The 16,060-nt window shown below is 41.0% G+C and overlaps 1 protein-coding gene and 1 long non-coding RNA gene across 5 annotated transcripts in view; one reads left to right on the top strand and one right to left on the bottom strand.

Moving 5' to 3' along the window:
* PACRG (parkin coregulated) overlaps positions 1-16,060 on the top strand; it is a 480,352-nt gene that overhangs the window by 336,725 nt on the left and 127,567 nt on the right. The window lies entirely within an intron of this gene.
* Positions 7,664-15,980, bottom strand: LOC308496150. 2 transcript variants are annotated; one of them, XR_013993116.1, is made up of 4 exons: positions 15,642-15,978; positions 12,550-12,655; positions 11,241-11,362; positions 7,664-10,499 (listed from the first exon to the last, which is right to left on the bottom strand). It is a non-coding gene; the product is annotated as an uncharacterized lncRNA (long non-coding RNA). The 2 variants fall into 2 exon arrangements; XR_013993115.1 differs by lacking the exon at positions 12,550-12,655 and having other exon boundaries at positions 15,642-15,980.

Raw genomic sequence — 16,060 nt, 5'->3', positions numbered from 1 at the left:
GTCAAACCAGGTGCAAGTCGGGAATAATTCTATAGTGAATGAAGGAAAATAAGATGCACAGTGGGACAGAATACCAACATTCTTGCAAATGAATCTTAAAGTATTATTTTTACAAAGAATACAAGGATTGGTTCAGTTCCCTCGTTGACTACTTTGTATGTTCTTCCTACAGATACTTTCAGAAAAAGACCTATTGTTTGTTTTTCTCTATGCTGACACAGTACCCATTGTTTATAACTGTAATCATAGCACACATAGTTGGAAATGTGGGATCGGGGACAGGCTGTATTTCCCCTTCTGGTTCTTTAGACGGTGAATACTGTGTTCTTTGTCTCTTATCACAGCTCTTTTGTCAAACATTTAATGATTTTTTTTTTCCTCCAGACAAATTTGCAGTTTGTTATCAACCATAAAAATGTCTTTATGGCCTAGTTTTTAAACATTTAAACTTTGGTGTGTATGTCTCAAGATGAGCATGAATTAAGGTGTTTATTTCATTTTAAATACATTTTTTATTACAGTATATAAAGCTGGGTTTCTCCAATCTATATGGCCTATAGGTTACTATATTTAGACTTTAATGAAAATATGTTTTATTTTAGTACGTGTCTGTACCTTTTTAACAGGCTGCGTATGCTTGTTGGATCCCAGGTCAGGTGTGCTGGGAACATTTGTCAAAAGTTGGACAGGAGCAGACGTCTGTAACTTTCTGCACCGCGTGGCTGTCACCAGGTTTTCTGCTGCAGAGAGGAGATGACACACGTCTCTGCTCCTGGGATCTCCATTTTTCCAAATGCCCAGGACTTCTTAGTATCCTGCGATTCAAAACCTGATCCCAAAAGCCTGGGAGGGACACAAAACCTTTCTATTGTAACCTAATAAATAGCAACGCTTCGTGTTTTTTTCCTGGTTTAAAAAATTGCAATGTGTCGCTTGATATGACATCTGATGGCTTTGACGCAAATGAATATTTATAACAAAGAAACAAATTTCAGAGACGTTAGGCATGTAACTTCAGGGCCATTTTGAAAGTATTCATTCTTCTAAGTTGGTGTTGGAATCTACAAAAAGTCTTAACGTGCCACTTTATATTTTTCTGGATATCAAATTATAGGACATATTTTGTTGCTCTAACCATTTCCACGAGGCTTCACTTAAGTGGAAGGGATAAAAATGATTGTCAGTCTTTCGGACACCTAGAGGAAAACCCTTTAGTTTTGTGTTTGATTTGTTTTCAAGGGCTGATTTAAACTTTTTAAGACAATGTGTGAGGAGTCAAGGTCAGAGTCCGTACTTTCACCATTATTCAACTTGGGTTGCTCTAAACTCTCTTACAAAGTATGGAGACCTATTAACAAGGCAGTTCTACTCTTCCTGGGGCTCTCAGGCCAGGAGCTTTGGGACAGACAATTCTTAAGAATCTAGATATTTTATGTGAAATATGTGCAACGTGTAGTCTTCCCTGAGAACTGAGAGGAAATTCTAATGAGACGTGGACCCATGGGCTTTTCACTGAACAGTTTCATGGGTTTTCTGGTGTGTGTGTGTGTGTGTGTGTGTGTGTGTGTGTGTGTGTGTGTGTGTGTGTGTGTGTTTTAGCTTTTATTATTTAATTTGATGACTTTTTCCTCAGAGATAATTTTTGAAGTTTTAATATTCAGTTAAAAGTTAAAAACTGTACCAGAATATCACATTTTGAAAGTATCCCTATTGCAAATAAGATGTATTTTAAATATTGTGCATACTTTAAACACGTCAGAAAACGTATAGAATAAGAGACTTCTTTAAATTCATGTTGTATTAGGAGACTACTTCTTAATATTAGTAAGAGTAGAGATTCCAATTACGCGTTCCCTTTAAAGTTGTGAGACGCCGCTCTCCTTTCTATGGCAAACGATTCCAACAGCCAGGGTCCCTTCCCTAGTGGGCTGTCTTTACTTTTGATGCCCCAGAACTTAGACTTCTAATATCTTTCCAGCTCTCTCCCTGCCTCCTTCCCTTCACATCCTTGTCTTTGTTTCCATCTTTCTCTCCCAGCAGGGCCCCTGAGAACTCCCTGGCACCCCGGGGCTGGCGGTTCGGTGATTCCCGGATGCTTGTGGCCACATGCTGCCTGCCCATCAGGCATTAGGAAGGTTTGACAGGGGTCATCACGGCCAGTTGTCCTCTGGACTGATGGAGTCAGCCGGAGGTTACACAATGTTTGGTAGTCACGGTGGTATATCTATACTAAAGAGGTACTTTTTTTTTAAGCCATGGTTGCTTTACTCATCCAAATAGCCTGTTTGTAAAGGCATCAATGTCCAAGTATTTTAGAGCTACTAAAATTAGGCATGGAAATGAGGGTGTGCGGGTGCTTGGCCACCGGGAGTTACGTTGACTGTTCAAAATCCAGCAGGCTCTGCCTCACTTTCAGTGTCTCTGTTGTTACTCTGCTCTCTCCTCTCTTTTTACCTCCTCTTCCTCCCCTCCTCCCTCTGCACCAACGCTTCTTTGTCATCAGTGCACATGGGACGCGTCGGACATGCGGTGGGGGCGGATATCCCAAGCATTCTTCTCTACGTGAACGTCTGCAGGCTGTTGAGCAGTGTTCCCACCACTCGCCTTCCTTCCTGGGACTGGTCCTCTTCAACTTGCTTCTGGATTGGGAGTTGACCACCAGAGGGGAGGGGGGTCCCCTTCTATGGACCCTCAGTTCTCCCTGTGTTCAGAATGAGGCACTGTTTCCAAGGCAACAACAGCCGAAGGGGTCTCTGCCTGCCAATACAGCATATTTAGGGATGCATTGGTCCTCTCTACTCTACACACATGATTGACGTCAGATGGTTTTTGTTATATTTTGTTATAATGGACTACAGATTATGTTGGCTAATTGTTGATTTCCTCTATAACTCCTTACATCTCAATCTAATCTTGAAGCCATTGAATCCAAAGAGAGTGTTGCTAGAGAAAATTTTAACTACACACCACCCCACCCCCATCCCCACCACATTTCTAGACCGTCTCTGGAGTTTGGGTCTACTTACATTATAAATTGGACCATTAAATCGATTAGGACGTGTATCCAGCAAAGAAGAGCATTGAATGGACCTCCTCTTCCCTTTCCACATGTCCTTAAAACACAGTGTTTTCAATTCCTGTAACTTCCTTTTTCCTAGTCACAGACTATTCCCAGAAATACACATTAGAGACTTGTTTATGGTGACAGAAAACAGTAAGGGGTTTCACTTATACCAGTGTTCCATGCAGACTCAACTGCTGAGGAAAAATTCCTGAGAAGTGCTTCCCTGTCAAACATGAAGGCCTGCCTTCACTGCGTTCCGTGCTACTCTCTCCTCGGCCGCCATTTCAACCTTACTATGCTTCTTTACATGATGATTGATAGCTAGCTAGCTAGATAGATAGCTAGATAGCTAGACAGATAGACAGACAGACAGACAGACAGACAGACAGACAGACAGACAGATAGACAGATAGGTAGATAGACACACAGATAGATAGCCGGGTAGATAGGCAAACAGATTGATAGAAGATGGTTTGCCAACTGGATAAATGATAAACATATAAATGAGCAAGATCTGATGGAGGGAAAAACTGAGGTAGAAAAAAACAGTTGAATTTGTGGTTATTCCACTGAACTTTTAAAAACTTGAACCTAAAATCTTCAACATAGTTTCCTTTCCACCAGAATAAAATTACGTATCTAATTAGTGGGCATTTAGGGTTTTTCACAGGAAGAAAATTTCCTTCAAATACAGTTAGAACTGCTTCTCCAGTAGTGCTAATCAATGCTCATCTCTGTGGACTTCTTCAGTGCTTTCAGGTATACAAATCTAGTTGAAATCACCCTTAGCTATAAAGGAGGAAGAAAATACCATCTGTAAGTGCTTTTGTCTAGAGGTCTATCATCAAAATAGGGTCCCGTTCACCTTCTGTCCTTAGGAAACTGGTGTCTATTATCTATTCTTATTTTAAATTTTCTCTCTTTCTTCCACTTTAAGGCAATTGTCAAGGGAAAGATTCAGAGCAAGGGCTGTCTTATTTTTCAAAGGAACATAGAATGAGCCACATCCAAATGGAATGAAAGAGACTCACTCCCCAGCCCGTGTCAGATGCACAGAGTAAACAATGCAAAGTTATGATGTCATATGAAGTATTTTGAACCCTATAAGTCACTGCACGAAGATAGGAGACTTTATTAATATTGCAGAGAAAGTGGTTTCTAGAAATGTATTTATCTGTGACTCTCACTGAGCTCCATGCTGTGTGCCAATGTCTTGAGGGAAATGAGAATTAATGTAAACACTTTTATCCAGGAATATACTTTCTTTATTGAAATAGCCATTTTTATCTGCTCTTTCAATGTAGTCCGTGTTTTGACCAAATGAGAGGAATTATTTATTCATTAAAATGATTTTTAGTATTCTAGTATAATTCATATTACCTGTTTCGATTGCGGGAAATGCCTTTTTGCTAATATAGGGAGTGAGGATAGCTCAGTACGTTAAAAAATATTATCTTCAGAGTTAGGTCATTCATTACTCATTTGTTCAAAACATAGTAGCAAGTACCTAGATTATAATAGGAAAATAAGCTATAGCACCATCTCCATGGTGGTGAGCGCGCAAAAAAAACTTGCTCTGAGCTCACTTCCTCTTTTTTCATGTATTTACACCATTTATCACGTGATCCTCACAGCTCCATCAGCTGGATGGTATTATTGTCCTCACCTTACAGATGGTGAAACTAAGGCACAGAGAGGTGAAGAAACTTGCCCCAGGACACACAGTGGGGACTGGAAGTGGGGGCCGGGATGCACGCCGAGCCAGTGCAGCCCCACAGTCCACGTGCCTCAGCCCTGAGCTCCACAAGTGAGTGTGCCGCACTCATCAGTGACATGGCAGCACCTGCCGCCCCATCTGGCAGCAGTAAGGGCGTAATAACCATGTGTGGAACGAATACAGAAATGAGTACCAGTGATGTCAAATGCACTCAACTCGGTTCTGAGAGCTTAAAGGATAGAGGGATGAGAAGTTCCCTGCCCTCAGCTGAATTGCTGAGTCTGGTCCTGGCAGTGGAATCAACTGGCAATTCTAATCCGCTTTCATCACAGGACCGTCAACTGGAATGAAGTCTCCTCGACGGTTTGTCAGCCATGTTCTATGAGGAGAGCTGTGATGTATGCGTTTTCACTCCTGTGCAACTCATAACAACCCTATAAAGGAGGTACGGTTATTATTATTCCCATTGGCTGATGAGAAAACTGAAGCACTGAGCCCTCAAACATCTAGGTCGTGGTCACAAAGGATGAAAATGGCAGAGCCAGGACATCAACCAAGCAGTGTAGCCCTGAAGGCCGCACCTTTAACCATAAGTCGGTGCCTCTCAGGCAGTAATACCTCCTTGGAGAAGAGGAATAAACGGTGGAGGTGGAATAAATCATGTGGCCAGGTTGAAGTGTCGTTGCAAAAGAATGCATGAGGACAGCGTTCTCTTCCTCGGAGCGCCTCCCAGATGCGTCACCTCCCCCCCCCCCAGAGCTGAGCACTGTCTGCGTGGTTCTTCAGCTTGTTAGGTCTGCATGCACGCATGTACGTGTGTGTACACACATATGTATATACGTATGTACACCTGTATCATACAGTTAGGGATATGTGTGTATTACAGCTAGTATATACCTATATTATTATGTTACTGTATATAGTAGTGTTTCTGACATTTTAAATGTTAAGTGGTATCATAGTGTGTGTATGTTTATATCTATATACATACATATGTATATGTACACACACACACATACAGGGGTGCCAAAAATATGCACATTTTAAGAGATGTTTCTGTGTATTACTTTTCAAAGTTGACTGGAATTACGGTAGCAATTTGTCACATGACATTCACTCAAAAGATGGCGTTAATCAAATGATTGCTAGTGTCACCATGCAACAGGCAGGACAAAGAAAATGGCAGAAGCATGGTTGTCATTTGAGGAGCAGGAGACCATTTTGAAGTGGTGTTTGAAATTCGAGAACGTTCTGCTGACTTAACACCCCTTGACTTCTACCGTGTTTCCCCCAAAATAAGACCTAGCCGGACCATCAGCTCTAATGCATCTTTTGGAGCAAAAATTAAGATAAGACCTGGTCTTATTTTACTATAATAGAAGACCGCATCTTATCTAACATAAGACCAGGTCTTATATTAATTTTTGCGCCAAAAGATGAATTAGAGCTGATGATCTGGCTAGGTCTTATTTTTGGGAAAACACGGTACCTATGGGGGACCTAAAGGATGTGGTGTACCGCAGAAAACCAGCTACACTGGCGGTACTTCAGGAAGAAATTGAAATGGCATGTGCAGCGATACAAGTGGACACCTTGGTCAATGTTGCTCAAGCAGTAGTTTGCCATAATCTGAAGTGTCTGGATGCTGATGGGAACCACTCTGAGCACCTCTCATAATTGCAGAAGTCAGACGTGGCTTGTATTCATCTTTTGGTATCGGTATATATTGAGTATTGCAATTTTAATACAGTATCGTCCTTTCTCAAAATGTGTATATATTTTTTGGCATCCTCTCTCAATATATATATATATGTGTGTGTGTGTGTGTGTGTGTGTGTGTGTTACATATAATATTATATATATAGACTTGCCTAAGCATATAAAACATTTGACCATTAAAGAATGGAAAATGACAATGTTCACGTTTTAATATTAAAATGTTATCATAGATGTAACACTTGGAAGGGCAGCGAGGGAATAAATTTGCTTTTATAAAGACTGAGGACCAGGGGAATCTTCTACTTATCTTTACCTTGCCAGTTCTGAGTCTACATATGGTTTTAATTTTTAAAATAGACAAAAAATATGACAGCTAATTTTGTTTTCTCTGATGCCAAAAAGACCCACCAGTACACACACACACACACACACACACACGCACACACATGCACACGCTGCGTATGTGTGCATACTTCCATGTGAACTTTGATTCCATGATCTACAGCATTTGCATGACCTCACTCTCAGGCAAATACTGTTCACCTTGGACTTTCCCCACCAAGGGCATGAACGTGGGCACGTGTCACATGCTTCTAAGTGCATGCATACTTTCCGAACAACACATAGCCATGAGTAGGAGAGGGGAAAGGATTGAATTTCATGAGCGGCATTCCAGATGTATTGGGAGGACTGGAGTCTAGTAGCAGGAGTCTTTTCTCCAAGTCAGGTCGGGTGCTAACCTTGTAATGCTCACAGTGAGGACACCTGATAATAATAATGGACAAGCCTCCGACTGCTAGAAGTCTTCAACAATTTGAACGCTCTTTTACTATTCCTGTTTTGGGTTGCTTTGTAGTAGGATGGCCAGCTGTCCCCCTTTCCTTGGGACTGAGAAGATTCCCAGGATGTAGGACTTCAAGGGCTAAATCTGGTAGCTGGATGGTTACTCTGTTCTTGTTGGTCACAGTGCCAGGATGATGGGGAGTGCTGTGCTTCCCCTGCTGTCCCGAGTGCCCTGACACCCCGACTGCCAGCTCCCAGAAGCCACAGTCTGGGGGGATCAGCAAACACTGCCCACCTCTCTGCAGCTTCGTGTGCCTTGAGTCCCCTCTTCACAGTTCTAATACTCCCGGGACCAGGCTCTCAAACGTTCTACAGAGTATGAGTTTTCCATATTTATTGTTTCTTACCTTGTAATTTGTAAAACAATTATAAGGAAAGTAAAAGAGACAGAAACGTATGGGGAAATATTTTTAAAAGCAACATTAAGAAAAAAATGAACACTTTAACAAAATTAGTAAAAATGTTTAATTTACAGAAAGGGTTTATCACAAACCCATTTTTCCACTTCATTAGAGTACCTGTATTTTTTTAACTCTTACTAGGACATATAAATTTTAAAGGGAATCAGGAAATCTGTTTCACACCTGGATCTGTCTTAGTCCTGCCGCCGCAGGCATACACTTATGCCCAATTCCTCTGAGAAACAGAGTTGTGGAGGGATGCTAGTGGAGAAGAGCCCCCCCCCCCCCGCCGTGGCGCTTGCAGTGGGGGCCTCCTAGAGACCTAGCTGTGGAAGGAGACTCTCCTCACGACCTTCGGGCCTGAGGTGGAGTTAGACCACCCAGCTCACTCCCCCATTTCTTATCTATCTCCTGCCCAGTATTTCCCAAGGGCTACAGGTCCTTGGCGGAGACAGAGAGGAAGAAACCAAGGCCCCACACGCGGGGGATGTGGTGTTCCGGAGCTCATCACGCACACGACCCAGCCTCAGCTCAGCCACATCACCTGTCACGTGGGACCAGTTCTCTTCCTGTTTACACATGTGTCAGTTGGGATCTTAACCTCCTCGAGGGTGTCTGTGAGGGTCAAATGTGTGCAAAGACCCCTGTGAACCCGAATCGTATTGCAGTTACTGTTTCTACTCCTTGATAACTAAGGGACACTGGTCTACAAGGACTGCCAAGTAAGTTCGCAAACTTGTTGCAGTGATATCCTTTGATATCAGCGGGATGATTCATTATGAATTTGGACCAACTGGTCAAACAGTTAACCAAGTTTTGCTATGTGGAAGTGCTCAAAAGGCTGTGTGCAAATGTTAGACGACCTGAACTTTTCGCCAACAATTCATGGCTCTTGCATCACGACAATGCACCAGCTCACACGGCACTGTCTGTGAGGGAGTTTTCAGCCAGTAAACAAATAACTGTATTGGAACGCCCTCCCTACTCACCCAATCTGGCCCCCAATGACTTCTTTCTTCAAAGATAAAGGAAATATTGAAAGGAAGACATTTTGATGACATTCAGGGCATCAAGGGTAATACGACGACAGCTCTGATGGCCATTCCAGAAAAAGAGTTCCAGAATTGCTTTGAAGGGTGGACTAGGCGCTGGCGTCGGTGCATAGCTTCCCAAGGGGAGGACTTCAGAGATGACTGTAGTGATATTCAGCAATGAGGTGTGTAGCACTTTTTCTCGGATGAGTTCACAAAATTAATTTTCAGACCTCATATGTTGGGAGACAGGTGGTGCCTTCATGGCAAGGGGAGGACAAGCCACAGAGTCAGAAGCAGAGTTTAGAGATTGGCCAGACCTCACTGGGAACCTCTCTGAGGTGGGTGGCAGCGGGACTTAGAAGTCACTGGAGAGTGTCAGTCGCTAGCCAAGGCAGAGGCATTTTGGAGGGGACAAACAGTGTGAGCGGACAGCCTCTGAAAAGTGTCAGCAAACGGGCTGAGCAGGCCACGGGAGACTGGTGAAGGGAGTGGCCCTCTGACACTGTGGCCAAGGGAATGCGTGAGCGGGCAGAGAGGAGAGAGGGCAGGAGGCAAATGTTTCCTGGGACCCCTTGATAGTCAGAAACTAATTAGTAACGAAGGGCAAAACAGTAAGTCTCTCTGGGGGGAAGGCCTCCGAGAGTGGTGAATGGTCTCTGAGTCCCTCTGCAGAGTCAACACTCTGGCATTCCTCTCTTTTACTGCTGTTAAAAAATTATATAAATATATATGTATATGTGTGTGTCTATATATTACTGATTCAGATTTCCACTCCTATGTTTTTCCACATTCTGCCAACAGTAATAGAACAAGTTACATAAATTGCCACCAACTGTCAAATTTTCAGGCTTCTCCATTCTGAGTTCAAAGAGAAGTAGTTGCAATGATGGTTTTCATATTGAAATGAGAATAGGAAGCTCAGCTAACCTAGAGAGGCTTCTAGCAAATAGACCTTGGATTGATTCCTTGCCTGCAATTTAAGCAATGCATACAAAGAAAAGGAAAGGAAAAAAGAAAAAATGCAATTTTGCCTAAATCTCATGAATAATTGGGAAAAAGTCAGATTATCTGGGCCTCAGTAAGTACATTTGTGTAGCTTTATGAATAAAGAATACTGAAGAAGTGATTAGGAGGCCAGGGTTCCAAATCAGACCACGAGAGTTCAATATGTGGGCACCTTTTCATTTCCAGTCTGTTTGGTGGACAGTGAGGCAAATCTCCAAAGTAAGAGTTTGGGGGGCAAGGCGGGGGGTATCACAAACTCTTGAGGTTCCTGTGGGGATAAGCACCTCCCGATGCCTGTTTTCCACAGCAGCTTGTCACGGAATGGATAGATAACTTTCATTCCTAGTCTGCGGACCCACAATTGTCACTCACTCAAAACCAGGTTACATAAGCAATTTGAGATAAAGGAAACAAACTCACCGTGCATGAAATGCATCATTTCTGAAGATTTTCTTTGATAAGGAAGGAAACTGTTTGCCTCAGGTTTCTGGTTGGTGCTTTTCCTCCTCCTGTTCATTAGCTCATGTAACAGCCATTTCCGCGCACACCACACTTCCAGTGCCCTGAAGGCAAAGACAGTTCTGCTCCTCCCGGATCTATAGGACTGTGGTGGCAAAGCCTGGGCTTATTAATATACATGGTGTCACCAGCTCATCAGAAAGGACCGCAGGCAGTGTACCAACACTTGTGGTCTTGTAGCTTCATCAGACTAATTACTTTGAAAATAAAACGAAGGTACCTGTCAATTAGCTGTTGCGTGTAAGACCTCTTCCTCTTTAATGCAGAATGCAGCAAATGACTCGTTTTATGCAGTTTCACAAATCATATTGGGGGGCTGTTGTCTGCAGCGTTTCTTAACTTAGTGAATGGTGATCGTGTTTAAATTAGTCCCCTGTAAGGTGAAGGTAGGCTGTCCATGGGAATACTTAAAACCAAATGTCTATTTCCATGGCAAATAGTGATTTCTACGAAAATCATGATTAAGCTTTAAGCAAACTGAAATTATGGAGTAATATCCAATTTGAATCCTGTGACAGCTTTGGGCGGGGGGTGTCCCTCATCCTTAAAGGGCAGTTTCTTTGCTATTCCGTTCCTAGGCAACCATGAACACAGAGAAAAAGTGTGTTTGCACATATTTGTAAAAAGGTGTGAGATAGGATTGTTAACATTAGGTTGGCCTCAAGATGCTTTTCTTCCGGAAGTATTTCTAAATTTTAATAGATAATTGATAGACTTGGGGTTCCAAGTTCTTCCTTTGTGAATTCTAATCCATCTTTGTATTCTCACAGTATTCAGTTTTCTCTAAGATTATATGCATCAGTACAAAAAGTCTCACCTTTTCTTCTTGGTTTAATATTTTTCTGCATGCACATGTTTTTATATGTATAGGTGAAAGCACTGCCAAAGATAAAATCACCCCGTTTCCCACTCCCCCTTTCCTTCTCCCTTAACCTTACCGATCACACATGGGAAACTGGAAGCCTGAGACCATAGTACACAAAAGATCTATGAAGTAGGAGATACTGCACCAGGTAATAGACAGATCCTGTAGCCAAAAACCGCAGCAGGTTATCAGGGGCTGAGAACAGGAAAGAAAAGATTAAGCCATGCTTTGCAGTGGGTGTGAGCGGGTGGAAAGAGTGGATAGAGGGATGTATAAGGAAACGCATGTTTTTGTAAACTCTGAGTGCTGAAAAAAAAATTAATACTTTTCCTCCCACCTTCTAAGTTCTTTTAGCTGGGCTAATAACCCAATGAACAGAGACAGATTAGCAGAAAATCACATTTTAATACATGTGTACGGGGAATTCACATATGCCTGAAAATTCCAAAGGCAGTGAGGCAACATTGAGTATATATGACATTTTGTCCAAAAGAGAAAAGGGGGGTGGTGTATTAGATTCCAGAAGTGAGGATGGGTAGTTGAGGAATTGCAGAACACACTTGGCAGGCAAATTATTGCCCAGGCAACCCCAGAAGCAATGGGACAGGGGCCATATAGCTAACAGGCCCCTGCCTGAAGCCCTATTTACCAGACTTAATTCAAATCTGGCTGCTCAGGAGAACATCCTAAGATTCCCTTCCAGGAGCTGCCTTTCTATCTGAATCTCTTTGGCAGGAAGAGGGGAGGGCCACAGGTTCTTTCTGAGTCTTCTGTTTCTCTATAACCAGCTTAAAATCAATATCCAAAAAGGCATAGCTTTTGGGGTGGCAAAGCTTTGCTCCCCTTCAAGATCCTTGTAACTGGGGGAGTAGGCTAAAGGAAAAAGTCATGTTTCGCTGTCCCTTCAGTTTTCACAAAAATAGCTATGTCACAGGTAATCTCAAATCCAGATCTGGCTGATTCATAAAGAGAGAAATAAATGCAAAATTAATTTTTACGAAGTTACATTGGGAAAAGATGCTAATATTTGTTTTTGTTATTTCTGAGCTGTGAAATGTCACACTCCTTTTTTTTTATTTTACCCACGATGTTATGTATTTTCAGTTTGTTCTTAGCTCAATTAGGTTTGTGTTGAATGTTTCTCTAGGATTTTATATTTTTTCTTTAATATATTATATTTGTCAACATATCAATGTTCTGACTCTGTTGTTTTTGTTTTTGTTTTTGTTTTAAAGTTTCATAGTAAGAGATAAATTTCTTCAAGTGAAAAAAGTTTTTAGTAACATAAGAACACACATTTCTTTGTAATCTGTTGTCCAAGTAGTAGTTATCTCCTACTAAAAAAGCAGCCCCACCTTTTAAAAAGTATTTTGTGTTCTTACCCTTCATTTATAATTTAGAATATGGTTTGTCTCTCTGCTGAAATGAAAATAATGACCACTGCCTGTGAAGTCCTTGCCAAGTGGAACAGGTGATGCCAGTCAAAATCTGAAAACAACAAATGTTTAATGAGCAAAGAAGTGAATGTGTAAGGCCTAACATTTGCAACAAATAAATACACTTCGAGAAATAACTGAAACAATTATCATTCTCGGAAATACCCTGTGTTCACATTTTTGCTCATTATATGTCCCATATTTCCACTGAATTCAACTCCCTTGTGTTTATATGTGAAGCTAGCATGTTGCAACAATAGCATGCATGCCCAGTTATGTACTTTTTTTCTTCTTCTCTGGCTCTTCATTATATAATGCAGAGCTGGTAACCTGACCCGTCTTAATAGTAGATTAAAATGCATGCAACTAATTTCTCTATATAAAATTGAAGTATAAGACTGTCAGGATCCATAACTGCTTCTTTCAAGAAAGTAGAAGAACCTTAATTCATAATCTTATTTTTGCAATAAAGTTATGAATCGTTGTGCACCGATATTCAGTGCAACAGAATACCACGTAACACTCGACTCTTAGAAAAGGCAAGCTGTCAATCTGTGAGCACCATCTGGATGTCACCGAGAAGGACTTGGGACTTGGGTTGCAAAGCTGTCAGGCGTTGGAAAGCATATGGAAGTGGCCTGTTTGGGGCCACCGACTGTCATGGTGCTTCCTTTCCTCTTCACAGTTGTCTAGCATATTGTCACTGTCTGCACGAGCATAACTTAATAGTCAATCTTGAATCCCATTGTAGTTAAACCAGTGTTGCCCTGTTAGTAAGCTAGCTTATTTCGCCTAATTGAGCCCAAAGTTTATTTTTACTGTATTAATAAAGCAAATACTCTGTAAAGAATTGAAGTCACTTCTATGCATAGGCTATACCTGAGCGTTTTTCTTCTATTTTCTTTTCCTAAGACTTATAAAGTCCATTCTGTCCAGACAGGATGATGATGACGAGAGCAGAGCTCAAAATTGAAGCTAAATGTTGCTTTAAAAAAATTGTTAGATTGCTATGTTAAAATCAGAATCCTCTCTACTTTGATCAGTTGTGTCAAGAAAAGTATAGAAATGAAATGACAAATAAATATGCATTTTTACTTAGCTATTTTTGTCACGTTGTACACGTTTAAGCTGCTTTGACTGATCATACCTTTGGGTTCCATCTTTTTGGTATAGCTTCCTAGCATTTTAATGCAACAGCTCCCAAAAAGAATGCTAAATTATTACTTATAATCCAAAAAATATATATCTTCTTTGTGTGGAAGAAAATGTAAACTAATTTGGAGAAAGGAAGAATTCTAGATATGTATTTCATTACTATAAATATCCATCTCACACTGTGTGAATTGACCTCTCATAGAATTGGTGTTACAGAGCCAGTAAGAGAAAAAGAAAAAAAAAAGTACTGTTGACAAAAAACCATCCAACCTAAGAAAAAGCTTCTAAGAGTTTATGGGAGCCAAACTGACAACTATTGCCGGTTTGAGCAAAATCTCAACAGATTGACAAAATGCTCAGAAAACCGGCGGTTTTGCAACTTATTTTATATATTAGAATCAAAGGAGGAGGGTCCCATGAAATCCACTGGTGGTAGATTAAAGGGGTAGGAGAAAGCAAAGCGGGGAAATCTCTGGGATTGGAAAGAAAGTAAATTGGAGAGACAGGTACTTCTTTCACATTGGTGGGTAGAGGATAGTTAATAATTAGCATTTTACAGCCCAGAGAAATGGTAGTCAGGGGACAGTAACAATGAGGGACTCTGTAGCTTCCTGCTCTGGTGTGGGTGAGCTGCGCCCTGAGACCTCAGGAAAAAGAGATGACTCTGACATTCCAAGGGTATGCTATCGTAGATGCAAAAAAGACTACAGACAGGCTCACTTAAGGTAAAGACTGACCTTTGTCAAGGAAGCTACAGACCAAGGATATGAGTACCAGCCATGACCCGCTTTTAGGTAGAATTTTCATGTTCAGATTATCCTGTGTGATTGCTGTCAGTCTCTGCATTTATAGGCTCCGCCATGCTGGCCTCCCCTGAGCTCGTCAGTTAGTGTGTGGCCTCTTTTATTCGTCCCCAGTACCTTTCTGCCAAAATATTTGTCTAATGTCTAGTGTTAGCTTATTAACCAGAAAAGTACATTAGCTAATGTGAAAGGGTATTTTTTTTTTTGCTAATTTGTTGCAATTTTCCCCTTTCATATTAGACTTTCTTTAAAAGAAGATTGAATAGGCATGGGTAGACCAGCTACATCTGTGAGGAGCTGTAAATAGAAGCACAAGTCGCTGTAATCTATAGCTAGCACTCAAATTCATTTACTAAATAAGGTTGCGAGCAATATTAGGTCTGTTTTTCTGACACCTTTCCCTGTTGACAAGGACTTGGGTGGATTTAGTAAAGGAAATACACAGGGAGCTATTGTTAGCATTTATCAGCACATGTGATGAGTGGCCCTGAAATAGAGCACCTTATCATCCAAGTTTCTCAGTAGCCTTATTAAGGGGGAGCGGGAGTTGATTTAAACAGTATGAATGTGACAACCCACCTCACTGTGAGAGTGGGACTTTGAGAAGTAACCCGAAGATGGATTTTGGTGGGTAAGGTTGAAAGTAATTGTAAGTTGATCTAGCATTTTATGTTTCATTCATCATTTTCTAAATCTATAATAAAAAAAAATCATAACAAGAGTGGGTGGTTGGGTATAAAGTAGAGATTGAATGGTGCAAACAACAAATAGTTGCTAATATTGACAGGTTATGGTACAAGGATTACCCAATTTCACAGATGAGGATAGCACAAAATGAGACAACTACCACATAATGTTTATTCTAAAGGAATAATATGACTTGACCGCATTTTTTAATTCCTCCATATTGATTTTTTTCGTAATGTGTGAAATAAACATACATCAACCTCCTTAATACTTGAACAAGGTCCCAACCCTTGAAACCATAATTTTATGTGACACAAAAGAAGTATTGTATTGTAAATTAACAATTGAAAACTGTTTGAGGCCATTCCATACATCTAAAACACACAAACACACCTTCACGTTCTTTATTTTTCTTGAAACAGCCATTGTGACTCAGAAGTAAAGCAGGTCTAAGACAGTCTATTCAAATCAGCATTCCAGTCCACAGTCAGTGAATGCAGTCCTTGAGCCAAGCCACCTAGAAATCTCTGTGAATGTCAAACTGTGCCTGTTGGGGGATCTCTGCTCTCCTGATGTTCTATGCCCTATTTAATCAGACCGTGAGCAAACCTACAGTTTCCTACAATGTAAAACTGTCTTCCTCCAAGTAATAGTGACTTAATAAAAGTCTTCATCACTTCACTAGAGCTTTACTTGATGATACTCAATTATTTTCTCTTAGGCTTGTGTGACAGGTTCTAATCACAGAAACTCTCTTCTCTTTAAAAAAAAAAAAAATTCCCTTTGGCTCATAACACTGTGATTACGACAGC

Source organism: Rhinolophus hipposideros (assembly GCF_964194185.1).
Source record: "Rhinolophus hipposideros genome assembly, chromosome: 3".
NCBI classification, from domain to species: Eukaryota; Metazoa; Chordata; class Mammalia; order Chiroptera; family Rhinolophidae; genus Rhinolophus; species Rhinolophus hipposideros.
The sequence above is the reverse complement of the archived record's forward strand: the minus strand, read 5'-3'. Positions and strand labels throughout refer to the sequence as shown.